This window comes from Gopherus flavomarginatus, chromosome 1, assembly GCF_025201925.1.
Source record: "Gopherus flavomarginatus isolate rGopFla2 chromosome 1, rGopFla2.mat.asm, whole genome shotgun sequence".
In the NCBI taxonomy this organism is placed as follows: domain Eukaryota; kingdom Metazoa; phylum Chordata; order Testudines; family Testudinidae; genus Gopherus; species Gopherus flavomarginatus.
In genome coordinates this window covers 159,427,132-159,439,005 of record NC_066617.1, presented here as the reverse complement: position 1 = coordinate 159,439,005, position 11,874 = coordinate 159,427,132, and positions in this window count along the sequence as shown.

The window sequence follows — 11,874 nt, the reverse complement described above, 5'->3', positions numbered from 1 at the left end:
TTCTCATTCATAAAACTTTCTCATGCACTTAAGTGATTTCCTCGCTAGTTTTAGTTTCCAGCTTACAATGTGTTGCTTTATGGGTAATTAAAATAGAACAAATACAGTGTCAGATTTATATCTGTAGCACTTACACCAAAACAACAATGCCAGTTTTGTGGCACTTTGCAATAATCCACTTCTCTCAACATGAAAATCTGCATGGGAAGTGGATTATCCCAAAGTGAAATAGCACAACTGTGTCCTTATCACTTTTGCTATGCAGTGCTTTCAGCACTCGATAAAGCTTGGATGCCGAGAATGGAAAAACCTTCCACAAGTCTATTTTGTAAAGCACTCAAAAAATAATTCAATGCAGCCACAACTGAACTTGGGCACCAGAGCTCAGACACTAATACTACAAACTGGTAATGTATCCTGGTATAGTAGATAGGGCACAGCCCTGGACACTGAGAGTTTTGAGTTCTGATCCTTAAAGAATCCCCCTCCATTCTATATGATCTACTAATGTGGGTACTGACTGCGCAAAAGTGCCCACGCAATGATGCAGGGCTATAGCGTAGTCCCTGCGTCTTTGAGTGACATGCCTGATTGATGAGTCCCTGATTCAGCAAAGTGCTTAAGAGCTTTGCTGAATCAGGGCCAGAATGCACATCTTGTGCAGGACATGGCTGTCTAGCAAATAGTTTCAAATATTTTATTGATGTCTTTAAATCTAAATAATTAAAAAGATGGTCATCCAAGGCTCTAGTGCCCAAACACACCATTAATACAATAAAACCCTTACAGCATTGATCATTTCAGCAGGAACTCAGCCAGCCACCTACATAGACTCCTTTCTACCCTTTCGTCATTCTGGAAAGCATACTCTCAGCCTTTTCCAAACATCCTATTAAAGAGATGATGCTGGCATTGAGCTAGGAAGGCTACCCAATTTGGGCTATTTCAGACCAAGGAGGGAAATTCTGTTCCAGAGTCCTAGGGAGCCCTCGGAGAACACTCTGCTGGCAGGCCCCTTCTCTTTTATAACAAGGGGATCCAGCTTGAACCCCCAAGCTGACTGGAGCTGTAGGAGTATGGTGTGGGGAGAAAGAGAGAGGTAATCCCCCTCGTAGGCCAGATCAGCCCATTTAGAACTTTATAGGTCATAACTGAAACTTTAAGCTTCATCCAGAGACCAACAGGCAGCCAGTGCAGATTGTAAGTATGTGCTCCCAGCAAGATGCGCTCAGTAAGTGAGGTGCACTAGCTTCAGCCTCTGAAAGGGTTTAAGGTATATTGCTTACAACACAATAATCACATCTTTAACTTACTGGTTTGTTTTTTTTTAAAAGTGGGGGCAATGCTATTTAAATAAAGGGACATTCCAAGAACATCAAGCTTGCAAAATGAAGAATTCAAAAACCTGTGAATGTCAAAGCTTCATGAGCAATCATAACTATAACTCTGCCTCCTTGTGCAGATGCTTTGCAATGTAAGACCAAATTCTCTGCTAGTATACATGGGTGGCTCCACTGGAGTCACTAAACTAGTACTCATTTATACCAGCAGCAAATTTAGCCTATGGTCTTTATTTACAGGCTCACATGCTGTTATTCCTGCAATAAACCCAGCCTTATGCAGTACAGAGGCTGTCTGGTGCTTAGTGAATGAGACCGGTTTTCCAGATCTGTGCTTGTCTTTGGTCAAATTCTATTTATACTGACCATTATGTAAATCTGTAGTAAAACTAAATGCACACAGGTGTAACTGAGAACACATTTTTACCCTCAGACTGAGTACAGTGAATGAGGCAGGGTTTCATTTACTGAATGAGGATAAATATTGAACATCTCCCAGCCTCATTCACTGGGCACCATTCAGAAAAAAGGAAGCAGGTTTTCTATGTCAATATTTGGAAATATAGACTATATCATAATGCATATGCACAAAGGGAAGAGTTAAGGTTGCACTTTGCCACTTTCTAACATCTTCACTTTGCAAGTGTAATGTTCTTTTAATGTAGCTATTTTATATGGAGTACTCTTATAAATGTAAGATTTATTTTATTAAAAAGTAGATACCAAGCTATTCTACAAACTATATATTACTGGTAGCTAGTAAAAACATTTAATGGGAAAAAATGCAAACATTTCAACCAGCTCTAATATAATGAACCACTCACACACAATATGACTATGGTGATTGCATTTTGATTAAGAATATGTAGAAGACATATTTTTGGCTGAGGATGATGGGGTCAACCCCTACACTTACAAAGGGACAGTTAATGTACACAGAGGACCATGGGTGTAGGGTCTGGTTCAAAAGAAGCATGTACACAGTATAAGCTACATGGTACTCAGCTTATCTGCCTTGGAATGTTGATGGGCTCGGACAACTCTGGAGCAATTTGAAGCTGTGGTTCCAGGGAGTCTAGGGATTTCAAAGCTGCTTATCTTCCAGATAACTCATTGGCAAGGAAAGAGGCATCAGAGTCTGTCTACAGCTAGAGAATGGGATCCTATAGTACAGGTTTTCCAAATGTCACAAGCATAGCTGTGGTGTGTCTAGTGGTTAGATCAGGGACTGCGAGTCAGGACTCCTGGGTTCCAGTTTTAGCTCTGATTTGCTGTGTGTCCCTTAAGTCACTCAGGCCACTTCTTAAAATTTATATTGGGAGTGCCTCAGTTTTTGAGAGTTTAGTTTGAGACACCTTGAACTTGATATTCAGAAGTGCTGGGCAATTGCTGCTCCCATGTTCTTCAATTGGAGGTGCTGGTGCAGTTTGCTTAAGCCCCAAGACTGAGACACTTCAAAACCACTGGCCACTTTTGAAGTGTTTGCTTCTCACCTTGTGTGCCTCAGATGCCCCAACTTGAAAGTAAAAATACTTACACGCACTGCTGGAGGGAGGAGCAGCAAGGAGGAATTGGCACAAGGCTTAATTGTTAATGTTGTGAAGGGGATTTGAAGGCCTTAGATGAAAGGCACTAGAAAAATGCCAAGTATTATCAACAATGCAAAATGTTTAGATTCCTCGCCGGGGGAGGGGGAAGCATATGAAGAAAATTAGCAAAGAATGGCCAGTGTTTGTATATTTGTCTTTGGTATCCTTGATGCTTACGTTTGCTAAATGGCCTGGGTTAGCTTTCTGTTAATGGAATAGGACCTTATCGTCTAAAATGATCTCATTCAAACTATAAGACAAGCCAGTAAGGGGTGCAAGAGCTGTAATTACAGCCCAGGAGGTGGATGAAAATGCAGTTACACACAATCACCTTGTGTTCTGTGTCCTCTGTAAGTGAATTACCCTTTAAAAAACACAAACCCCTTTTGCTTGCCTTTTTAACCTCATTCATAGAGAGAGCTACTGGTCAAACATCTCACTTTATCTCCCCTGCTGCTGCTGCTTGGTTTGTGTGGGCTATAAGGAATTCCATTCTTTGAAGACTTCAGAGGTAAGGGGAGAGCTGGATGGGGAGAAAAGGGAAACAGCTTCTTAATAGGAGCTACAGGTCCTTGGCTGTTCTGATGTGAAGGGCATTCTACTGTCTAAAGGCCAAAGTATCAGAGGGGTAGCCATGTTAGTCTGGATCTGTAAAAGCAGCAAAGAATCCTGTGGCACTTTATAGACTAACAGACATTTTGGAGCATGAGCTTTCGTGGGTGAATACCCACTTCGTCAGATGCATGTAGTGGAAATTTCCAGGGGCAGGTATATATATGCAAGCAAGCTAGAGATAATGAGGTTAGTTCAATCAGGGAGGATGAGGCCCTCTTCTAGCAGTTGAGGTGTGAAAACCAAGGGAGGAGAAACTGGTTCTGTAATTGGCAAGCCGTTCACAGTCTTTGTTTAATCCTGAGCTGATGGTGTCAAATTTGCAGATGAACTGAAGCTCAGCAGTTTCTCTTTGAAGTCTGGTCCTGAAGTGTTTTTGCTGCAGGATGGCCACCTTAAGGTCTGCTATAGTGTGGCCAGGGAGGTTGAAGTGTTCTCCTACAGGTTTTTGTATATTGCCATTCCTAATATCTGATTTGTGTCCATTTATCCTTTTCCATAGAGACTGTCCAGTTTGGCCAATGTACATAGCAGAGGGGCATTGCTGGCATATAATGGCCTCTATTACATTGGTGGACGTGCAGGTGAATGAACTGGTGATGGTGTGGCAGATCTGGTTAGGTCCTGTGATGGTGTCGCTGGTGTAGATATGTGGGCAGAGTTGGCATCGAGGTTTGTTGCATGGATTAGTTCCTGAGCTAGAGTTACTGTGGTGCGGTGTGCAGTTACTGGTGAGAATATGTTTCAGGTTGGCAGGTTGTCTGTGGGCGAGGACTGGCCTGCCATCCAAGGCCTGTGAAAGTGTGGGATCATTGTCCAGGATGGGTTGTAGATCCCTGATGATGCATTGGAGGGGTTTTAGCTGGGGACTGTATGTGATGGCCAGTGGAGTCCTGTTGGTTTCTGCCTTGGGTTTGTCTTACAGTAGGAAACTTCTGGGTACACGTCTGGCTTTGTTGATCTGTTTCCTTATTTCCTTGTGCGGGTATTGTATTTTTGAGAATGGTTGGTGGAGATTTTGTAGGTGTTGGTCTCTGTCTAAGGGGTTAGAGCAGATGCAGTTGTACCTCAGTGCTTGGCTGTAGACAATGGATCGTGTGATGTGCCCGGGATGGAAGCTGGAGGCATGGTGGGGTGAGGTGGAAGCTGTTGAAATCATGGTGGAATTTTTCCAGAGTGTCCTTCCCATGGGTCCAGATGATGAAAATGTCATCAATGTAGCATAAGTAGAGAAGGGGCGTGAGTGGACGAGAGCTGAGGAAGCATTGTTCCAGGTCGGCCATAAAAATATTGGCATATTGTGGGGCCATGTGGGTGCCCATAGTGGTGCCACTGATCTGGAGATATGTTGTCATCAAATTTGAAGTAGTTGTGTGTGAGGATAAAGGCACAGAGCTCAGCAGCCAGTGGTGCTGTGGCATCATCAGGGATACTGTTCCTGACAGCTTGTATTCCATCTGTGTGTGGGATGTTTGTGTAGAGAGCTTCTGTCATAAACAGATAGCTAAGGGTTAATGTCTCTTTCACCTGAAGCACCTGACCAGAGGACCAATCAGGAAACCAGATTTTTTCAACTTTGGCTGGAGGGAATTTTGTGTCTGAGGTCTTTGTTGTCTGTCTGCCTGCTTTCTCTGAGCTTTGGAGAAGTAGTTTCTGCTTTCTAAGCTTCTGTTTCTAAGTGTAAGGACAAAGAGATCAGATAGTAAGTTATATGGTTTCTTTTCTTTGGTATTTGCATGAATAAAAGTGCTGGAGTGCTTTGATTTGTATTCTTTTTGAATAAGGCTGTTTATTCAATATTCTTTTAAGCAAAAAAATCTGGTTTCCTGATTGGTCCTCTGGTCAGGTGCTTCAGGTGAAAGAGACATTAACCCTTAGCTATCTGTTTATGACAGCTTCTACATCCATGGTGGCTAGGATGGTGTTTTCTGGAAGGTCACCAATGCATTGTAGCTTCCTCAGGAAATCAGTGGTGTCACGGAGATAGCTGGGAGTGCTGGTGGCATAGGGTCTGAGTAGAGAGTCCACATATCCAGACAGTCCTTCAGTGAGAGTGCCAATGCCCGAGATGATGGGGCGTTCAGGATTTCAGGGTTTGTGGATCTTGGGTAGTAGATAGAATAACCCTGGTTGAGGCTCTAAGGGTATGTTGATTTGTTCGGGTGTTAGTGTAGGGAGTGTCCTGAGTAGATGTTGCAGTTTCTTAGTGTATTCCTCAGTGAGATCTGAGGGAAGTGGCCTGTAGAATTTGGTATTGGAGAGTTGTCTGGCGGCTTCCTTTTGGTAGTCAGACCTGTTCATGATGACAACAGCACCTCCTTTATCAGCCTCTTTGATGATAATGTCAGGGCGGTTTCTGAGGCTGTGGATGGCATTGCTTTCTGCACGACTTAGGTTATGAGGCAAGCAATGTTGTTTTTCCACAATTTCTGCCTGTGCACGTCAACAGAAGCATTCAATGTATAGGTCCAGACTGTCATTTCGACCCTCAGGAGGAGTCCATGTGGAGTTCTTCTTCTTGTGCTGTTGGTGGGAGGGTACCTGTGAATCAGTGCCACTGTTCAGTGTTGTCCTGAAAGTATTCTTTGAGGCGGAGATGGCGAAAGTAGGCTTCCAGATTGCCGCAGAACTGTATCATGTTGGTGGGAGCGGCAGGGCAGAAGAGAGTCCTCGAGATAGGACAGACTTTTCTTCTGGGCTGAGTGTGTAGTTGGATAGATTGACAATATTGCTGGGTGGATTGGGGGTACCACAGTTGTGGCCCCATGTGGCAGGTAGGAGTTTAGACAGCCTGCAGTCCTTTTTCCTTTGTAGAGAGGTGAAGTGAGTAATGTAGATCTCCTGTCTTATTTTACTGAAGTCCGTTTGCATGGAAGTTTGGTTATTAATGAGAGTCTCCAGGTTGGAGAGCTTTTTTTTGACCTTTTCCTGTTTGCTGTATAGGATGCTGATCAGGTGGTTCCTCAGTTTCTTTGATAGAGTATGGCATAATCTCTCACTGTGGTCTGTGTAGTATGTAGATAGCAGTGGATTTTTTATCTTTAGTCAATTTGGTATGATGTCCATCCGTTTGCATTTGGAAAGGAAGCTGATATCTGTCTGTATTTGTGCAAGTTTCTTCATGAGGTTGATGGATTTCCATTCCATACGGCTAAATGCAGTGCCTTGCATGGTGTCAAGTATCAGAGGGGTAGCTGTGTTAGTCTGGATCTGTAAAAGCAGCAAAGAGTCCTGTGGCACCTTATAGACTAACAGATGTTTTGGAGCAAAGGCCAAAGATTACCCCTACATATGTATGTGCAACAACTCCCACTGAAGTCAAGAGGAGCTGTTTCTATATACTTGAGGGCCTCTATTGCAACACCACACAAAATGCTTGTACTGTAGGCGTATTGGTCCCACAATAAAAAAGGATCAAGCAGGTAATGAGACGCTCGTATACTCTTTAACTCTTGCACGCATACCCCCAGCTTCTGAGCCAGCATGGTCCTGAGTTTAGGCTCAGTCAGATGAGTAAAAAGTTTGGCTTCCCTGTCATACCTGTTTTTACAATGTACTATATATCGACATATGTATATGTGGAAGGCTTAGGCAGCATGTCTAGCAGTAAGAACAGGAGACTAGGGGTCAGAGCTCCTGGGTTATTATCCTGACTTTGCTATAGACATGCTGCATGGCCTTGGGCAAGTCTGCCCTCTCTGTTCCTCAATTTAATAAAATTCACCTTTGTTAAGCACTATGATCAAAAGTGCTATGTAGCTATTGAATGTTATGCACATATTAATAACTAATACATACTTGCATTTATATAATGTGCTGAATCTCAAAGTGATTTACCTTGTAAACGCCATCTGAGGTTCACTTCATCTGCCATTGAAATGTATCCACTTATAGCATGTGTTAGCTAACTTTTTAAAAAATCTAGCATAGGCAAGACACGCAGCCTTTAGCGCATGCTAACCTGGTTGAGCTGACACCTAGAGGGGAAGATGGGCTTTAACAGGACTAGCGTAGATCATGTACAGGTATGCACTGCCGTGTCTACACTAGACTTTTAATACGTGTTACTTAGCATGTATTAGCGAACATCACCCCCTTTTAAATCCTAGTCTGGGACAGAGTGCTTCTTACTGAATCATCAACACCTGGGTTTGCCTTGGAGCTCTCCTGTCCTAGTTCAGCAAAACCCTTTTTCATTCAGATTGAATTGGAATCATGGAATGTATTCTGATCAATAAAATGTTGAATAGTGCTTTTCCTTGTCAAGGCACCTCACAAATCGGGGAGTCTTTCATGCAAGTGATGCAAAGTGAGTAACATAACTGAAACAAGTGTGAGAAGAGGGAGGAGAGGGGCCAATAAGAGGAATTTCACTGTACTGGCTTGGCATGACCCAACTTATATAGTTGTTTGGAGTTTTGTAGCTGTATTGGTCCAAGGATATTAGAGAAACAAGGTGGGTGACCTAATAGCTTTAGTTGGCCCAACTTCCTTTGGTTTGAAAGGACAAGCTTGCGAGCTTTGCGGAGCCGCAGAAGAGCTCTGTGAAGTTCAAAAGCTTGTCCCTTCCACCAGGGCCGGCTCCAGGCACCAGCTAAGGAAGCAAGTGCTTGGGGCAGCCAATACAAAGGGGCGACACTCCATCCGCTATTGGGGTGGCACGTCCAGGTCTTCGGTAGGAATTCAGCGGCGGGTCCCTCAGTCCCTCTCTTTTCCTATTTGAGGTGCCACCGAAGAAGAAGAGCGGGAGTGAAGGACCTGCTGCTGAACTGCCGCCGAAGAACAGAGCCGTGCAATTGAGCTGCCGCGAATCAGCGCTTTTTTTTTGTTTTAAAATTTTATTTTTGCTGCTTGAGGCAGCAGAAAACCTGGAGCGGGCCCTGCCTTCCACCAACAGAAGTTGATCCAATAAAACATCGCCTCACCTACCTTGTGTCTCCTAGTTATATAGTGAAAGATCAGAATGACAGCTGCAGGTCAGTTTCTTAACAGGGGACTCAAATGGATTTTGGAAGGATAAGAGTGTGATGCAAGGACATTTGTGTTTAAAGTATAGGACTGGGAGTCACGAGAGCTGACCTACATTCCCAGTTCCACCCCATTTTCTGTATGATGTTGGGCAGTCACTGCCCCTCTCTGAGCTGGCTTCCCCATTTGGAAAATGAGATCATGATACTTGCCTAGCACATGGGGATGGGGTAGGGGGGCCTGGAGAGCTAAAATAATGTCTGTAAATTGCTTTGAGATCTCTGGCAGTATGGTGACTAAGTACAAAGTGTTCGGAACATCATAAACAATGCTTGCTTAACAATAGAGTTGTCCCCCCGCATCCCTCTGGATGAAGTGGCTAAAATGGAATGTTTATTTAATAGATTGTGCCATTAAAACCTGGGTTAGCATGGTAACACCCTGTTAAAGAGAGAGATCCAATGATTATATTACTGTATAATGTTTTTCTAAACAAAAGCTCACTGCTGCAGTGACTATTGTATTGTCTCTGTTATTCATATAGCTAGGGTTTGTAAACCAGTTAACTTCCTAAATAAGACCTAGTTTTAAAAAAAAAAAAGTGGACTAGCATAGATATTAATTGTATCTCCCACAACACAGAAACCTTCTTTAAATTAACAGATTTAATCAACCATTTGTTATAAAATAAACATACCCATCTTAAAAAGTAATAATAAAATTAAGAACTCACATAGCACTTTCCATCTTCAAAGCATTTTACAAACATGAACTAATTAATGTAGGCCCTACATATAAACAAAGGGGTGTAACCAAATAAACTGGAGTAATAAAAATATTTTAGCTTTGCTTCTATTAGGAGATCCGAGGACATGTTTGCACTTATGAACACTGCAGCTGTGCTGCTGTAGCACCTGTAGTACAGGCCCTTCCTACGTGAGTGGAAGGCATTTTTCCATCGAAGTAGATAATCCACCTTCCCAAGTGGTGGTAGTGAAGTTGATGGAAGCATTTTTTCATTGACCTAGCTGCATCTACACCTGGGGGTTAGGTTGGTTTAACAATGGTACTTGAGATGTGAATTTTTCTCACTCATTAGCAATGTAGCTAGGTCGATCTAAATTTTAGCAGTAGACCTGGCCTGCAACAAGAGACATTTCTTTTCTCTGACTACCTTGCTTTGGCAAAAATCAGTTTTCAAAACAGCCTTGTCCAGGCAGATCCCCCTCATAAAAAATGTTGATATTTTAAATCATTCTATTTAGAAACTCTCTTGCCTCAGAAATGACAGACATTTCTCTTATATCTCATCTGCACTAGCATTGTTCATGAAATCTCCCACCATGGCAGCTACACTTGAAGTTTTAGTGTAGATTGGCTGCAGGCATTATACCACCATATTTTCTAACCCTGCACAGAGATCAGGATCAGACCCAGAATCTTAATTTCTTTAAATTTCACATGCTGCTAATTCTCCTATCTAAAGCCAGAGTGCTCTGTCTAAAACATCACAGTTTGATGCTGTGGAAATGATTTTAATAAAAATAAGTGATGCTTCCTACATATACTGCACCTTTCATTCACGGCTTGCAAAATGCTTTACAATTATTTGAATAGAGTTGATCCCCATTTTACAGAGAGGGAATGTGAGCTGGAAGCAGCTTAACTGCACAGGACGATAAAGTGATAGAATCTTGCATGCTCCCATCTTCCCCTTTCTAATGATCTCTAGTCTATTCTGGTTTGGGGAATTTAAAGCCTCCTCATTAAAGGACTGGATATCCTTCCTCAGTAAAATGAAGGTCTATCCATTTTCACTGCTACACCAAATCCAGGAGGAACTCTAGCTCTTCCACTCCATTGAAAACAAGACCTCATTTTCTCTTTGGCTAGCACCATTTCCTGCAATTGAGCTATTTAAAGATCCACATTTCTGTAATATTACCAAGCTTATTTCTTGAAGAAAAGCAACTTTTGTACAGGCAGGTCTCCCTTAAATATCGAGATACCTTTCATTATGGCTCAGCTCTGAAATGTGACTAGAGAGGCAGAGTAGTGGGTCTTTCTGTGTGTCCCTAACTCTCACTGCCAGGGCTGAATGGAGTCTACTGGGCTAATGAATTTATTTGATTGGCTAAAATAGGATTTGTAAGCAAAGGGAGCAAACCTGCTGAGTAAGGAGAATTTTTATAGTCACTTTTCATAGCTTTTTAAGACCACAAGGGACCCCCGTGAGCTGACTTCCTGCCTAGCACAAGCCATGGCATCTTCCACAATAATGTTAGTTTCAAGCTCAGTGTTGCCAACTCCTGTGATTTTTGTCATGAGTCTGTTTTCCTTAAAACCCCAGCTCCTGGAGCCAAGCGGATATGTGATGATTTGAGTCTTCATTCTTAAAGACAAAGTACGTATCTAGCCCCCCAGACTGCAGACACAGCTTCAAAATGTGACCTCAGTGCACCCTAAAGCAGAGGTTCTTGCAACAAAAATTTTGGCGGCCTCAGAGTGCAACCACCAACTCTTGCTGGTGGCCACTCTCAGTTTTTCCTAAAATACTTAATTAACTTTAGGAAAAACAAACACATGCATATATCCAAATTATTGTAATTTATTTATGTAGGACTTTTTTGCAGACTCAATATTAAAAATGTACTGTTGTCTCTATTCTTTACTGGACCTAAACAGAGTAGAAACACAGATAAGGTGCTCTGCCTGTTCTTGTCTTTTTTCTTGTTACTTCTTTTGGGTTTTTTGGTTGCTTTTTTTAAAGACTTTTAAAGAGTAAGTCTCTTGTGAAAAGTGCTAACAACAAACACACAAATATCATTTTTCATAGCAGACTTACAAAGTCCTGGCAAGCCTGGGGATTAATTAAGCCCTGGGTGGGGAGGGTACAGAGGAAGAGGGGCCAGTGACAATGGGGCACTAGGGGAGACAGCAGGGGCCAGGGCGATGGGGGTTGGGGGTGAGGTTGGGGCCAAAGCCCATCACCACACAGCCAGGGAACAGAGCCTGGAGCCTGCCACCCAAGGCTGAAGCCCCACCCCACTACCCCGGGGAAAGCGAGGAACTCACTGGCTGGCTGCTCCTCCAGTTTTTGTCTCCAGAGAGGGGCAGGGCCCAACCACTACTGATGGCCCTGGAGGAGGGGCCGATGCTTTGCATGCCCCTGCCCCCCATCACTGCCCAGGAGGCTGTGGCTGCAAGAAAAGCCCCTTGCCCCAGGGGCTTTTCTGGTAGTCACATGCAGCCACAGTGGCAGTATTTGAGAAACACTGCCCTAAAGGCTCAAAAAGCAGAAGGCAAATAAACACCTAATCTATTATTTTTACATAAATTCATGATTTTACAGCCAATCTCGTGAT